Below are 16,366 nucleotides of genomic sequence, written 5' to 3' on the forward strand. Positions count from 1 at the left end.
GATGAGAGAAAGAATAAGCTGCCAAAGGTCTATTTTCCCCAGCCCTCCCCCTGAAATCCTTCCCGCCTTCCCAGGACCTCTGGCACCTCTGGGACCTGAGGCAGCTCCTCAGGAAACACCTCCCGCTGCCCGTCAGATTCCCAGGCCCGGCCCCCAACTCAAGTCCCAAGTGCTTGCCGTTGAGTGGCATTGATAACTGACCCTCGCTTGCAATAGCCGTAGATAGACCCTGAATCCCGGACACCCGCCCTCCCTCCCACAGCCCCCCTGTAAGGTTCACATCTCCCAACCTTTTCATTTGCCTCTGACTTCTAATGATTGTATTGCATATTTTCCCACAGCCTTTTGGGGGCATAGTTTTTCGTTTCCCGCTTGGTGATTACAAACAAACAAACAAAAAACCCAACAAGTTACTTGTAGGGCACCGCAGGGACCCAAGTTAGGCTCACGGATGGTTCGAGCAGCGGCTTTGCGAGGATTGTGTTGCATTCCGCCAGGAGACCAGGCTCGTCCGCTGGGCGGGGCCGCCTCTTTACCATGTAACGTTGCGTTTACAGTGACTTGCTCTGGGGGGCGGGGCGCTTGACCAGCTGGCTCCCGTGTTGTGCAGTAGACGGGCAGACGTTTTGTATATTAGCGTGTTTTAAGTTATTGATTTGTTTTATATGAAATAATTTATTTTTCAGGTACCATCTTTCCTTTTAACTTTGTTTTTACATGGGTTTGTTTTCAATAAAGTATGACACTGCTGTCCAAAAGCCACCAATAAAACGAATCCCCTTGTGTTCTTTTGAGGAATGTTTATGTAACTAGCTCTTTTTTTTATTATTTTCAGGGAAAAACAAAAAACAAAAACAAAAACAAAGCCCTTCTCAGTTCTCCCTCTCCCCATTTGCCTTTTTATCCTTGTGAATAAATGTTCTTTAGTGTTCTAGGAGGAAAAAGCAAACCTAGATTTTGATAATCCAGAAGATTTCAGCTTAATAAGGAAGCTTTGAAAGAAGACCGTTTTTCAAAATTTTAGTGAAGTGTGACTATTTTCTGTCAACCGCTTTCTCGAAGAGAGTGACACTTTTGCACCATTTTCAGAGTTTTTATAGAGATGCCAAATTGATATATTTACATGTAATGGAAACATGAAAACGTTTTATTAAACAATTGTTCATAGCTGTGTAGACATTTTAATTCAGCTTCCAAAGCTCTCAAAGCGTATTTTTTGGAGTACGGAGCGATAACCGGGTTGGGGTGTTGCTTACGCTTCCCAGTGACTCGACTGTCCGAATACTTCGACCTTTCCGCAGGGATTAGGTTCGTGTTAAACGCTGTATGTTAACCATGACTGGAATTCTGTGCTATTTTGGTAATAAACGAAGTGGGCTCGTTGAGACGTGGTGGTGTGGGGTGATGGTGTGTGATCGTTAGCGGCCAAGCTGAGCGAGGCGCCGGCCGGGGCTGCGGGTGACTTCCTCCCGCCTAGGTGAGCGAGGGCGGCCTCCTGCCAGGCTGTCCCCTGTGTGCCAGGCCACAGAACCCTGGGACAGCCCTCCCCGGGGGGAGAGAGAGGAAGGCCCCGGACTGTGTGACCGGCTTTCCCCCACCGCCCGCTGCCTCTGCCCGGGTGTGCCCCTTCCCTGGACGCACTCACCAGCCAGCCCCCTCCCCTGCGAGACCCAGGGGCCTCTTCTCCAGCGCTTCCCTCAAAGGTTTGTGGGCCTCCTTGTGTTGTCCCTGGGCGTTGCCTGTCCATCCCCTCCCCGTGGCCCTGTGGCCATTCTGACACTAATCTCCTTTGGTGACAGGAGAGTGACTTTTAACTCCCCTGGAGGCACAGCAGAGCTCGAGGGCCTTAGGGTCAGAGTCTGCAGTCTGAATCCTGGTTCTGCCCACTCCCTGGTGTGCAGTGCGGACAAGCCACCGACTCTCTGGGTCTCCGTTGCCCCCTCTGTGAAATGGGGTCCGTAACGCCCACCCATCTTGCTCTTCTCCAGATGTGGCTAAGTGGTCCCACGGGTGGCACTGTAGCAGGAGGTGGCTCCAAGGGTGTCCCTCGGTTACTCAGACCCAGCGGCCAGCTTGGGGCTCCCAGCAGGAGCTCCTGGGGCTTCTGGGCAGCCTCTCCGGTGTGGGCCGTCCTGGTCACCAGGGAGGAGGGATCTGGGTATCAGCCCTTCCGCGTGAGTGGGGCACAGGACTGGCCGGACCAGAGCGTGTGTCCACCTTCTCCAGAAGCTTCGTTTCAAAGCAGATTTGGCCTCAGCAGGTCTGGGGTGAATCAGAGCATCTGAATTTCTAATGAGCTCCCCACCCCCACCCTGCCCGCTGGTGATGCTCGTGCTCCAGGGACCCACTTTGAGAAGCAGAAGGCTTAAGAGGAGGCTGTGAGTGCCTTAGGGAAGCCTGCCAGCCCCCACCCCCACCTGTGGTGACGGCTTCCGCTTCCCCCTCACCCCAGAATGTGGGGCCCTGAGAGACGGAGCCCCGTGTGCAAGGTGGGGGAGCTCTCGCCACCAGACTCTCTCCTCTCGGGCTGCTTTCGTTTTTCTTTCCGTTCAAGGTTAAGGTGCTGAGAGCCTGCATCCCTTCATGTTTGAGGTTTGGGTTTTTTAGCTTATAGCCTCAGGAATATCTCTGCGCAGTTTAAAAGGATTTCCAGAAGAGAAGGGAGAAAATCAGCCCCCGGTGTTGTCTGGGAAACCACGGTTTGTGTTCAATGAGAAGAAGAGCCAAGTTGTGACGTGAGGGTGTCTTTTCCTGGGGGTGGGGTACCGGGAACCGACCCCCGATCTTCTGCCACTGGCCTGGAGCCTCTGACCGGCGGCAGCCTCCGGCTTGGGAAGCCACGTGGGAGCCCTGCACCACAGGTGGCGCCGGCCGGGGAGCATTTCCCCCAAGCCCGCACCCTGCTTTCCCACTGCCAGGGCCTGGCAGACGCCAGGGAGAACCAGCCTGAAGATCCCCTGCCCGCGTGGGGGTGCCGAGAGCCGGGCAGGCGGGGCAGCAGGGGAGGGGAGGGCATCGGAGCGGGAACTAGCTGACCCGGGAAGAGTTCCCACCCAGTAGCTGGAAGGTGGTGATGGGCCGTGATCGCGACTCTTAGCTCTTAGCCATGCCGTTCGTTCGCTTTGCAAAGTACTTCACTGCCCTTCGTGGGCACGTGCCTGTGAGGGAGGTGTTACTCTTAGTGTTGTTCGAGTACCCATTTTACAGATGATATGACTGAAGCTTAGCTGGTTGGAAAACAGGTCATGAGTGCTGGTGATTTTTTTTTTTTTTTTTTTTTTTTTTTTTTTACCAATTTGGTATAGAGCATTCTAGGTTTGGGCCGCCCCTTAGTTTTGTGAGCATACGTTTCCAGAAATAGTCTGTGCAGGGCCTGGAGCTCCAGGACCACCAGGGGCCCCTCGGGAAAGACTCTGGAATCCAGGGCAGGAGGGCATGCTGCCTCCCAGTTTTTACCCACAAATGAATGTTTCGGCCACATAAATAAAATTGCCACGTCCCAAGGAAACTGCCACATGGGTCGTCACCAAGTGCGGATGGCGTGATGGGCATGATGTGACTTGCCACACCGAACTCACGGCCACCAGGAATTTCCCACAGAGGCCCCTCAGAAAGCCGGGGTGCCCAGCCCAGGCCCACGGGACTCCTGAGGGGAGTCACACGTGCTCAAACAAGAGGCTCTGGGGCAGACACTCTGAAGGCAGGTGTAGACGTGCACACTGCCTTTCCCCAGGGCGGGGGTGGGGGTGGGGGGTCGGGGGCTGCTCGGCGTGTCTGCCTCTGCAAGGTTCACAGGCCTCCCCAGCAAGCTGGGCTGAGGAAAGGCAGTGGGGGCCTCGAATGCCGAGGCCACTGCCAGCCTTGAAGGGGGACTAGTGCCCATGTCCCTCCCCTGCTGGGAGCGGCTGCCCTCTCTCAGCAGTTGTTTGGACAGGATGAGGGCTGGGAGCCACCAAGGCCACCGCAAGGGTTTTCACAGGGCATCTGTGGTGCGTGTGCTGACCGGGGATGCCCGGGCTGACAGACAAACGGACCACAGCACGGCGGTTCCAGGTGAAAATTAGAAGTGAGTAAATAAAGGAACTCTTAGAAAGGGATGTGTCCAAGGTGGAGGGATCACAGTCCCCCGGGGACCATCAGTGGAAAATAAGGACGTCCCGAGAGACCTGGTCTGAGGTGGAACATGTCAGCTGTGGAGGTATCTGGGGCCTGGACCCACGGACCCACGGACCCACAGAAGCACAGACCTTAAATCTGCTTTGTCAAAAGGCTTTCAGAGTGTGTGTGTGTGTGTGTGTGTGTGTGTGTGTGTGTGTGTTTGGTAATTTTTTTTTAATCTTAAAACATTCCACTCATCTGCTTTTGTGACTGAAGAACAAAATCTCAGTATTTAGCAAGTTATTTTTAAACCCTCCAGCACACAAAGCTGCAGTCTTAAAACATTTTGAATTTAAAGAGATTGTGTGGAAAACATGGTGCTTTTAATCCACCCTGCCCAGTGCAGGTTATATCCCCAAAAAGCCAGGAATAGAATAGAATAGAAGGTGTGGCAGCTTGGCAAGGACAGTGGAGGTGGGGGACAGAAGGAGAGGACAGGGCCATCCCAGCCACCCCCGGCGGCATCCTGCGGGCAGGCGGGGGTCTCACGGTCCCCGGCATGAGTCTCAGAGGAAGGGGGGCCGTCCCCCTGTGCCTTCACATCGTCTCCCCTGTGTGTGTCCGTCTGTCCAAATGGCCCCTCTCTACGACTTCAGTCCATTGGGTCAGGACCCACCCTATTGACCTCATCTTAGCTCATCTCAATTGACCTTAGTAAAGTCTCTAAGTCACGTGCTCAAGTCCTCGGGTCAGGATGCCAATCAGGGGACACAATCCAACCCACGACCTGCCCCTTCCACGGTTTGTCACCAGGCCTTCTCTGTTCTCCCCCAAAGCAGTGAGTGCAGTCGGGGTTCATCACGTGCCCCCCACTGAGTTCCGCTCGGTGACTTTCAGGGAGGAGACTGACCAAGCTGTCTTGTCGCCTAGAAGGATTTCTCCTGCTCGATTTCATGTGACAGTGGCCAACAGCACAGACTACGTAATCTGTGAGGCTCAGCGCAGAATGGAAATGCGCTTTGTTCAAAAATCTCAGATCTGGGGCGCCTGGCTGGCTCAGTCGGTGGAGTGTGTGACTCTTGATCTCGGGGTCGTGGGTTTGAGCCCCACGTTGGGTGTAAAGCTTACCTAGAAAAATTCAGGTAAAATCTGGTTCAAGCAATGGAATATATTCAGCTTTAAAAAGGAAGGACAGTCTGACACCTGCTACAACATGGATGGACCCGGAGGACACTGCACAGCGTGAGAAGCCAGACACAGAAGGACCCGTCCTGCGTGACCCCACTCACAGGAGGTCCCCAGAGGAGCCCCATCCATAGAGACAAGAGAGCGGATGGCGGGAGCCAGGGGTGGGTGGGGGCCGGGGGAGTCCGTGTTTCATGGGGACAGAGAGTCTGGGGAGATGGAAAGTTCTGGAGACGGACGGCGGGGGCGGGTGCACGACAGTGTGAGTGTGCCTGATGCCGTTGAACTGGACATTTAACGGTTACGATGGTAAAGTATAAAAAGTATAAAAAAAGGTACTAAGAACTCTGAAAGGGCAATGGCACAGCACGGGGTCCTATGGGTCCTCGGGGTCGCTTGCCCCCCCCCCCCCCAAGCCATCCAGCTGGCTGCGTCTTGCACCACCTACCGTGGGCAGCCAGCAGGGCTCCCAGTGCAGCCAAGACTCCCTCGCCCGTGGTGCCCGGGTGGGGAGGACCCCGCACCCCGCGGCCGGGCTGGTGTTTACAGCAACCAGACGTTTCCATTCCCCGGGGAAAAACGCACGGGAAAATCCACAGCGCGTTTGCTGGCGGGCGGTAGTTGATGCCAAAAGAAGGCAGATGGGCCGCGACGGGGTTCCCAGGGCCTCCCCCAGTCCGGCTGTTGGCCTGGGGACTGCGCCTCCTGGGCTCCCAGCCCACCCGAGGGCCCCTGCCTCTGCAGGCAGCCTGGAGTAGGGGGAGGGGGCCAGGCAGCCTGGAGTAGGGGAGGGGGCCGGGAAGTCAGCCCTGGGCCCTGAGCGCCTGGAGGCAGGAAGCCTGCAGCCCAGCCCCCTCTGCCGGGGGAGGAGCCAGTTCCCTGGGGAACCGTAAGTCTGGGATCGCTCCCATCCTGCCCTCTTATTCCAGAGGAGCCCGGTGTCAGCTCGCGGCTGTCTGTCCCTCCGCCACCTGCTGTCCCCTGCCAGCAGCCCCAGCTGCACACCGCTCCACACGTGCTCGCCCTCAGGTCGGAGTTGCTGCCCTCCCCCCCCCCCCCCCCCCCCCCCCCCCCCCCCCCCCCCCCCCCGTCACCAGCCACCTCCCTCCTTTCCCACGCCCCCAGGGGGGCCCCCGACTCCCCACTGGCTTCTGGCCCACATGCGCCCCTCCCCCACCATGGCCTCTACCCTTCCAGCCATCCTTGTATTCAGTCCACACATAGTCATGGTGTAAATCATCTTAGAGCCGTGGGTGGTCCATCCATGCAGAAGCGTATGACTCCGGCCGTAAAAAAGAGTGAGGTGCTGACACTCTACCACGCGGGTGAACCCAGGAAGCACACTGCGCAAAGTAAGCCAGACACAAAGGTCACGTCTCGTCTGATTCCATTGACGAGAAATGTCCAGAACAGGTAAATCCATAGAGAGTCAATTAGTCATTGTCGGGCTGAGGGAAGAGAGACTGGGAGCGGCTGCGTCATGGGGACAGGTTTTAGGGTGACAGAAATGTTCTAGAACAGCGGAGTGTGGCGGTATGCCACTGAATTGCTCACTTTAAAGGGGCGAATCTTCAGGGCGCCTGGGTGGCTCAGTCGGTTAAACGTCCGACTCTTGATTTGGGCCCAGGTCACGATCTCCAGGTTCATGGGTTCGAGCCCTGCATCGGGCGCCATACTGCTGGTGGTGCAGAGTCTGCTTGGGATTCTCTCTCTCTCTCTTCCTCGCTCCCTGCCCCTCCCCTGCTCTCTCTCTCTCTCTCTCTCTCAAAATAAATAAACTGAAAAAAAAGGGGGGGGCAAATTTTCTGTTATGTGTATCTCACTTCAATCAAAAGAGAAAAATCATCCCAGGTGTTGCAACTGCCAAGGATGTGACGCACAGGAGAGAAACCAGCCGAGTCACCCGTGGGTGCTCAGCCCAGGTGGGGTCACCCTTTAGAGCTCCAGATGGGTTGGCTCACACGGGAACAGGCTGTCTGAAGATGTATGTATTCGTTTGCTAGGGTGGCTTAAGAAAACAGACATTTATCATCTCACAGTTCGGGAGGCAAGAAGTCGGAGATAGAGGTGTGGGCAGGTTGGTTTTGGGGAGGGAGACTCTGTCCCAGGCCTCTCTCCTGGCTTCTGGTGGCCTCATCTTCATGGGTCTCTCTGTGTGCGTGTCTGTGTCCATATTTCCCTTGGAGAAGGACAAAATTATGTTGGATTTGGGGGCCACCCTACTCCAGGATGACATCATCCTTACTAATTATACCTGCAATGAACCTACTTCCTGATAAAGTCACATTCTTGTTTTTTTTTAAGATAAAATTTTTAAAATTATTTTGAGAGAGACAGGGAAGGGACAGAGAGAAAGGGAGAGAGAGAGAGAGAGAGAGAGAGAATCCCAAGCAAGGGGTTGAACTCACAAACCGCGAGATCATGACCTGAGCCGAAGTCAGACACTTAACTGACTGAGCCACCCAGGCACCCCAATAAGGTCACATTCCAAGGTGCTGAGGGTTAGGACTGCAACATAGGAATTTTTGGGGAACACAGTTCAACCCATAGCCATCCCATGTGCCAGTTTGAGAGTACAGAGATGAGCCAAAAGGACCCCGTCCCTGTCCTCACAGAGCACCTGCTATGCTGGTTGAGGTTGATCCACACCAAAATAAAAGGCACAGGATTCGAGCAGGCGTGTTGAGAAGTGTGTAAAGCAGCTTGACCTCATCGTGACATTCAAGTGCATTCTTTCTTTCTTTTTTTTTTAATGTTTATTTTTGAGAGACAGAGTGTGGGCAGGGGAGGGGCAGAGAGAGACGGAGACACAGAATCCGAAGCAGGCTCCAGGCTCCGAGCGGTCAGCACAGAGCCCGACGCGGGGCTCGAACTCACAGACCATGAGATCGTGACCTGAGCCGAAGTCAGATACTTAGCCGATTGAGCCACCCAGGAGCCCCTCAAGTGCATTCCCAAATGGCTCCGTGCCCGGGATCTACGCGAACATGGGTGTCGCACACCTAGTGCCCCCCCCCACCCCCGCCCCAGGCGTGCACTGGCCACACACAGTAGAACCGTGTATTGCTTCACAACGGATTGGAAATTTTAAAAGAAGTAAAAACGCAAAACCGGAGCCTTCATCGCAGATCGTCAGGGAAGATGCTGTAGGCGTGGGAAGGACACAGCCGCACTACACAACCACACGTGTGAATCCCCGCAGGCCAGGTTGACTCTGCTGTGCAGAAAGAACTCTGAGCTGCGAGAGAAGAGTCGGCAGAGGCCAAATCTGGGTGGGGGTCAAGAAACCTGGGAGGTTGGGGCGCCTGGGTGGCGCAGTCGGTTAGGCGTCCGACTTCAGCCAGGTCACGATCTCGCGGTCTGTGAGTTCGAGCCCCGCGTCAGGCATCTGGGCTGGCTGATGGCTCGGAGCCTGGAGCTTGTTTCCGATTCTGTGTCTCCCTCTCTCTGCCCCTCCCCCGTTCATGCTCTGTCTCTCTCTGTCCCAAAAATAAATAAAAAAACGTTGAAAAAAAAAAAAAATTAAAAAAAAAGAAACCTGGGAGGTTCTGTGGCGCCAGGAAGGGTAAGAGGAGGGAGGAGGAGGGAGACGCCACTGGTGGAGTAGGAAGGGGGGGATCTGAGGGCAGCGGGGCAGGGCTCCCGGGATCGTGGCTGAATGTGCCAGAAGCCGTGAGTACAAGCCTAGGGAAGACAGAGCCCCGGCAGTGCCGGCACCATCGGCCTGGATCCCAGGCTCTCTCCTGGCAATTCCCTCGACCCCTCCATTCCAGAGAAGTCTCAAAGGCAGAGGGCGTGGCGGGGAGGGGCGGGGGGCTGGTGGTGGTAGATGCAGTCCCACCATTGATGAACCCCAATCTCCCGCTTCCCCCCGAGTGTTGGGACATGCCATCTCCTGCCGGAGACAGTGGCTCCCAGCCCCCAGCCCTGCTCCACCTGTCGGTCTCTGCCCCCTGACAATGCTGCTTCTTCTTGCTTTTTAAGTGTCTTTTATTTTCTGTATTCTGACACTCTGTCATCCGGTGGGGGGGGCCTCGCTGAACTGGAAAAACCCGCCCCTCCCAGGGCTGGTGAATTCCTAGAGCTAGCAAACAACTTGCCAAACTATCTTTCACTCGCAAACCCATTAATCCAGAGTCCACACCCCACCCGCTGTGGGCTCCTGTCACACTCAGGGCCACCACCCCTACCCCATCACCCCAGGGCCTGGCCCAGGCAATGGGGCCAGCCCCGGACACCGGACACCGCAGAGTCTGCTGAGGTCATTCAAACTAGCCAGCCCCAACCCTGTTTCCCCACCTCTGCCCCCTCCTCCCCGGGGAAACCACAGTAAAGGCTCTGAGCCACATTTCCTCGCCCCTTCTACCCCCTCACTGACCCTGGTCCTTCCCCATGTGGCCCCGCTTGGCATGCGTGCCCCCCTCCCCAGGATCTGTGAGTAACAAACTACTTTTCCTTTTTCAAGGTAGAATTTATTTTATTTTATTTTATTTTATTTTATTTTATTTTATTTTATTAAAGATTTTATCTTAGGGCCGCCTGGTTTATTTTTTATTTAAAAAAAATTTTTTTAACGTTTTATTTATTTTTGAGACAGAGAGAGACAGAGCATGAACGGGGGAGGGGCAGAGAGAGAGGGAGACACAGAATCGGAAGCAGGCTCCAGGCTCTGAGCCGTCAGCCCAGAGCCTGACGCGGGGCTCGAACTCACAGACCGCGAGATCGTGACCTGAGCCGAAGTCGGACGCCCGACTGAGCCACCCAGGCGCCCCAAGGGTTGCCTGGTTTAATCAGGTAAGTGTCCGACTTCGGCTCAGGTCGTGATCTCGCAGTTTGTGGGTTCGAGCCCCGTGTGGGGTTCTGTGCTGACAGCTCAGAGCCTGGAGCCTGCTTCAGATTCTGTGTCTCCCTCTCTCTCTGCCCCTCCTCTGCTCATGCTCTGTGTCTCTCTCTGTCTCTCAAAAATAAGTAAACATTAAAAAAAAATTTTTTTTTTTTAATTAAGTACACTCTACATCCAATGTGGGGCTTGAACTCATGACCCTGAGATCAAGAGTCACACGTTCCACCCACTGAGCCAGCCAGGTACCACCATTTGAAACATGTGTGAGTGCATAGCTCAGTGGCAATACATATACTCTCAGTGTTGTGCAAACATCCCTACCATCTGTCTCCAGAACTTTCATCAATCCAAACTGAGACTCTGTCTCTATTAAACACTAATGCCCCCTCCCCCAGGTTCGTTTTCAGCAGGTAATGTTCATGGCTCAAAGCATGCAAGGCCCAAAGATGATCAAATGAACCTCCTCCTCTCTCCAGTTTCCTAGCCATCCAGCTTTCTCCTTCCTCGAGCTGCCTGTGTGGACCCCCCAGAAACACTCTGCACATTGGACCAAATCTCTCCATCTGTATCATAAGGTATTTCAAGCCCGGGGGGGGTTGGGGGGGGGAGGGGCGGTGAGGCAATCAGGTCTGTGTTTGAAGCCCGCCCGGATGTGGAGAGGGGAACGGCTGTCTGCCTTTCGGAGCTCTGTGGATTTCAGAAACCCCGTGCGTTGCTTCACTTAGCAAGTGTTCTCAGGCCCATCCGTGCTGTGGCAAGTGTCAAAACTTCAGCTCTTTTTGAGGCTGAATACTATTCCATTGTATGGACATACCACATCGGGTTTATCCTGCGTCTGTTGGTAGACACTCTGGGCGCTCCCACCCTTTGGTTATTATGAATAATGCTGCTGTGAACGTGGGTGTGCACACGTCTTCTTTGGTGCTGGCGTGTTGGTTTTTTTTTTTCTTTCTCTCTTCTCCCCTCCCTATCTTCCCTTTCTGGGTCATGGTAACAGAAGGGGGGTTGATAATACTACCCAGGACTGTAAGACCGACCCTAGGATGATAAGGCTCCCCAAATATGCTAAAAGCATGCCCCATTGTGACTTTTGGGGGCCCCGGGTGCTTTGGCCTTCATGGGTCTGATCATCCATAAAGGAAAAAAATATATATATATATTAAAAGTTAAATTTGGGGCGCCTGGGTGGCTCAGTCGGTTAAGCATCTGACTCCTGATTTCGGCTCAGGTCATGATCTCATGGCTCGTGAGTTCGAGCCCCACATCCGGCTCTGCACTGACAGTGTGGAGCCTGCTTGGGATTCTCTCTGTGTCCCTCCCTCTGTCCCTCCCCTGTTCATACTCTCTCTCTCTCTTAAAATAAATACAAAACTTAAAAAAAATGTTTTTTTAATGTTACACCTGAGTTGGAGCATAAAGGTGAATATAATATAAAGACTAGATTATGGGGATTTTCCCTTCTTTTTTAAAAAATTTTTTCTTTATTTTGGGGGAGAGAGAGACAGCATAAGTGGGGGAGGGGCAGAGAGAGAAGGAGACGGAGAATCCCAAGCAGGCTCCGTGCTGCCAGCACAGACCCCGACCGGGAGCTTGATCTCACAAGCCGCGAGATCATGATCTGAGCCGAAATCGACAGTCGGACACCTAACCAACTGAGCCACCTAGGCACCCCTTTCCTTCTAATTTTAAAAGAAACTGAAGCATTTGCAAGGGCCCCCAAAGTATTGTGGTCCTAGGCATTTAATAGCTAAGTCCGTTGTGCTAACGGGTCAGGCCCGGTTCTTCGAAAGGCCTGATTGCCTCACAGGCTGTGCGCCTGCTGCCTACTGACCGTTCTACCCGTAACTCACGTGGACGCTGATGACTGCAAATCAATTTCGAGAAGAGAGATCAGCTTCCAAAGAGAGAGAGTGTCCCACTGACCAGGAGGAGGGCCACGCAGCACGGTCCCAACGAGCGTGAAACAAAGGACCACCGCAGAAGTTGGAAACCTTTCCAGACTGTCCACCGTGGGCCCGGCACAGCAAAGGCCCTGTCACCTGCAGCAAAGGGCCCTGCTCTATAGTTTTGGAGCACGGGGAGCGCAGACAGCGAGGCGGTTAGGAATGGATTGCGCTGCCCGCCTTATCCCCCAACAGGCAGGTTTTGCCATTCCACAGTCACCACGCCCTGTCCAGCCTCTCCCCTGGCTTCTCAGCCGTCCCACCTGCTGGGTCGCCTGGTTCGGGACTCTGTGGTCTCTCCTGACGGCCTCAGTGGCCTCCTCACTGCAGCCAGAGGGATCTTTCTGCAAAGCAGAACTGACTGGATGACACCCTCCACGCCCTTCTGCACCCCTGACATTTGCACAGCCGTTCCCTCGCCCTGAAGCATCCCTGTCCTTACTCCCTGCCCTGTCGTCCCCGCCTGCGGCAAGCCTGCGAGAACCTAGCTGCTTTATTGCTTCTTGCAAATACCGCAGCCGTCCCCCCATCGCAGCACTCGAGCGGCTCGACTTCTAGGGGCCTTTGCTTCCTTGCCTTAGAAAATGGGGGAAATGCGGCCAACTTCAGAGATCTTAAGGAGAAGCCAGCGTCTGCTATATGCGCAGCTCTCGCTGGCACATCACCCTGCCCACCGGCCAGGAGTCCGCGCCATGACCTGGGACGACAGCCCGCGCCCTAACCGGGCCAGCCACGTTCTCTCTGACGCTGCCAGTGGCTGTGGGCCACTTCCTTCCCCTCTGCAAGCCGAGAGCTCATGATAGCATCCGCCCCGGGGGTGGGGGAGGGGGGTGCTAAGGAAGATAGCGCTTCCCGGGGCTGGGCCGGCTGTCTGGAACAGAGGAGGCGAGCCACCCGTGCCAGTGGCTATTATTACGCCTCGAGAAGGAGCGAGCCAGCCGGTAGGAGAGGGAGCGGGCGCGGGAAGGAAGCCAGACAGGAGGCAGACAGAACGCAGAGGCCTGTGGGCAGCAGCAGCTGGGCGTGGGCAGGGGCTCCGAGCCCAAGAGAGGACGCGGGGTAGCTGTGCTTTGCCAAGGGCGGCCGACACACGGGACGCGTATTTCTCACCGCTCTGGAGGCTGGGAGCCCGAGATGGAGCTGTCGGCAGCCCTGGGGGCTTCCGAGGCCTCTCTCCTTGGCTTGTGGACGGCCACCGTCTCACCTGTGTCCTCCCGTGGCCGTAACTTCTGCGCGCGCCTGTGTCCCCACCTCCTCTGCTTTTAAGGACCCCAGTCATACTGGGTTAGGACCTGCCCTGATGACCGCATTCTAACTCGATGATCACATTAAAGGCCTTACAGCTCCTAAGGGTCACATCCTGAGGTGCTGGGGTCAGAATGTCGACATAGGAAGTTGGGGGTAGGATGACATCTGGCCCACAACAGACACTGAGGGGGTGTTGGGAGAAGGGAAGCAGGAGGGGTGCTAGGCTCCAAGCAGTAGGCTTGTCTTGTCCGCGAAGCCAGCGGACTGTCCAGTTCTGCCCACGAGCCCCGGCCGCTTGGTTAGATGCCAGAGTCCCTCATCAGGTTCTTCTCAGCTAAAGAGGGCTTAACTAAACCAGTCTTGTGAAGCTCTTGGCACACTGCCTGGCCTAGAAGAGCTTAATAAATCACAGCTCTCATTGTTAGTGAAGACGGTTTGGCCAGGACCGTTGATCTAGAAAAAACACCAGGTAGACCAAAAAGACAAGGAGCCTGATTATGATAAACATGACGATAAGTTGGAGGCATGGCATTATTAAAACTATATGCCTCATAAAATATAATACCAAAGGGTGCCCAGGTGGCTCCCTCGGTTAAGCGTCCCACTTCGGTTCAGGTCATGATCTTGCCACGGTCCGTGAGCTTGAGCCCCGCGTCGGGCTCTGTGCTGATGGCTCGGAGCCTGGAGCCTGCTTCGGATTCTGTCTCCCTCTCTCTCTGCCCCTCTCCTGCTCGCATTCTGTCTCTCTCTCTCAAAAATAAACATAAAAAAATTTTTTTAATAAATAAAATATAATACCCAAACAAAAAAATGTTAGAAATAGAATAAGGTAGCCCGGGTGGCTCAGTTGGTTGAGCGTCCGACTCTTGATTTTGGCTCAGGTCACGATCTGATGGTCGTAGGATCAAGCCCCCTATCGGGCTCTACGCTGAGGGTGCAGCCTGCTTGAGATTCTGTCTCTCCTCTGCCCCCTTTCCCCCGCTGGCACACTCTCTCTCTCTCTCTTAAAAAAAAGAAAGAAAATGGGGCGCCTGGGTGGCGCAGTCGGTTGGGCGTCCAACTTCAGCCAGGTCACGATCTCGCGGTCCGTGAGTTCGAGCCCCACATCAGGCTCTGGGCTGATGGCTCAGAGCCTGGAGCCTGTTTCCGATTCTGTGTCTCCCTCTCTCTCTGCCCCTCCCCCGTTCATGCTCTGTCTCTCTCTGTCCCAAAAATAAATAAATGTTGAAAAAAAAAAAAAAGAAAAAAAAAGAAAGAAAAAATATAGAATAAACTGGCAGAAACGTAACTGCAGTGAGAACTTAATCAACTATGGCAAACTGAGGGTTTAAGAATAGAAATAATGTACCCAACAGTCACACTGTTGTGCTATTACCCACATGGAGTGAAAAGCTAACAAGCACACACGAACCTGCACACAGGTGCTCATGGCAGCTTTGTTCATAATCCCACAGACTTGGAAGCAACCCAGACGTCCTTCGGTGGGTGAATGGATAAACCATGGGACATCCAGACGACGGAATGTTACTCAGCGCTAAAAAGGGAGGAGCTCTCCAGCTGTGAAAAGACACAGAGGAACCTCAAATGCATGTCGCTAAGCGAGAGAAGCCAGTCTGAAAAGGCTACACACTGTATGATTCCAACTCGATGACATTCTGGAAAAGGCAAAAGCACGCAGACAGTAAGTAAAAGGATCCGTGGCTGCCAGGGGTGGGGAGGCGGGAGAGATGAACAGACGGAGCACAGGGGATTTTTTACGGCAGTGAAATACACTGTATGTCACCACAGTGATGGATACATTCATTATCCATCTGTCCAAAGCCATAGAGCGAACCCCAGCGTAAACCATTGACTCTGGGGGCGCCTGGGTGGCTCCGTCGGTTAAGCATCCGACTCTTGATCTCGGCCCAGGTCACGATCTCACGGTTCGGGAGTTCGAGCCCTGCATAGGGCTCCACGCAGACAGGGTGGAGCCTGCTTGGGATTCTCTCTCTCCCTCTCTCTGCCCCTCCCCCGCTTATTCATTTTCTCTCTCATTCTAAATAAACATTCAAAAATGTTTTTAAATAGAGTATGGACTCTGGATGGTAATGAGGTGTCAGCGTGGGTTCACGGGCCGTAACAAAAGTGCCCCTCTGGTGCCACGTTGACGGTGGGGACGACAGAGGGTATGGGGACTTCCTTTACTTTCCACTCAATTTTGCTGTGAACCTAAAACTGCTCTAAACATAAGTTATATGTTAATTTTTAATTTGTATTTTTTTTAGTTACTTATTTTCTTCAAATGTTTATTTATGCTAGAGAGAGAGCGCACGAGCAAGGGAGGGTCAGAGAGAGAGGGAGACAGAGGATATGAGGCGGGCTCTGCACTGTCAGCAGAGAGCCTGACGCGGGGCTCGAACTCATGAACCGTGAGATCATGACCTGAGCCCAAGTCAGACGCTTAACTGACTTAACCTATATGTTAATTTTTTAAAACAAGGGTCATTGTTTTTTACATTAATGCCTATATTGAAAATATGGTACTCTTTCGGAAGGTGAATATATTAAAGGTACACACTTATTCACAAAAAGTAATGACCCAGAGAATGTGACTGTTATAATTAATGGAATAATTCATATACCCGGGTTTATACATTACAAATAATAAGTCGGTTTTTAAAAAAAATAAACTTCCCTTGGGGTGCCCGCGTGGCTCAGCCAGTTGAGTCTCCGACTTCGGCTCAGGTCATGATCTTGTGGTTTGTCAGTTCGGGCCCCACGTCGGACTCTGTGCTGACTCAGGCTCAGAACCCGGAGCCCGCTTCGGATTCTGTGTCTCCTTCTCTCTCTGCCCATCCCCCGCTTGTGCTCTGTCTCTCTCGGTCTCTCAAAAATAAATGAATAAATGTAAAAAACAAATTAAAAACAAAACTTGCCTTTTAGAAGAGTTAGATTTACAGAAAAATTGCGAAGATGATACAGAGTCTCATACCCCCTACAATCTCTCCCCTAGTCCTCATATCTTAGAATAAAGATATGGGACACTTGTTACAATTAATGAACCAAT

Source organism: Panthera leo, chromosome A2 (assembly GCF_018350215.1).
Source record: "Panthera leo isolate Ple1 chromosome A2, P.leo_Ple1_pat1.1, whole genome shotgun sequence".
NCBI classification, from domain to species: domain Eukaryota; kingdom Metazoa; phylum Chordata; class Mammalia; order Carnivora; family Felidae; genus Panthera; species Panthera leo.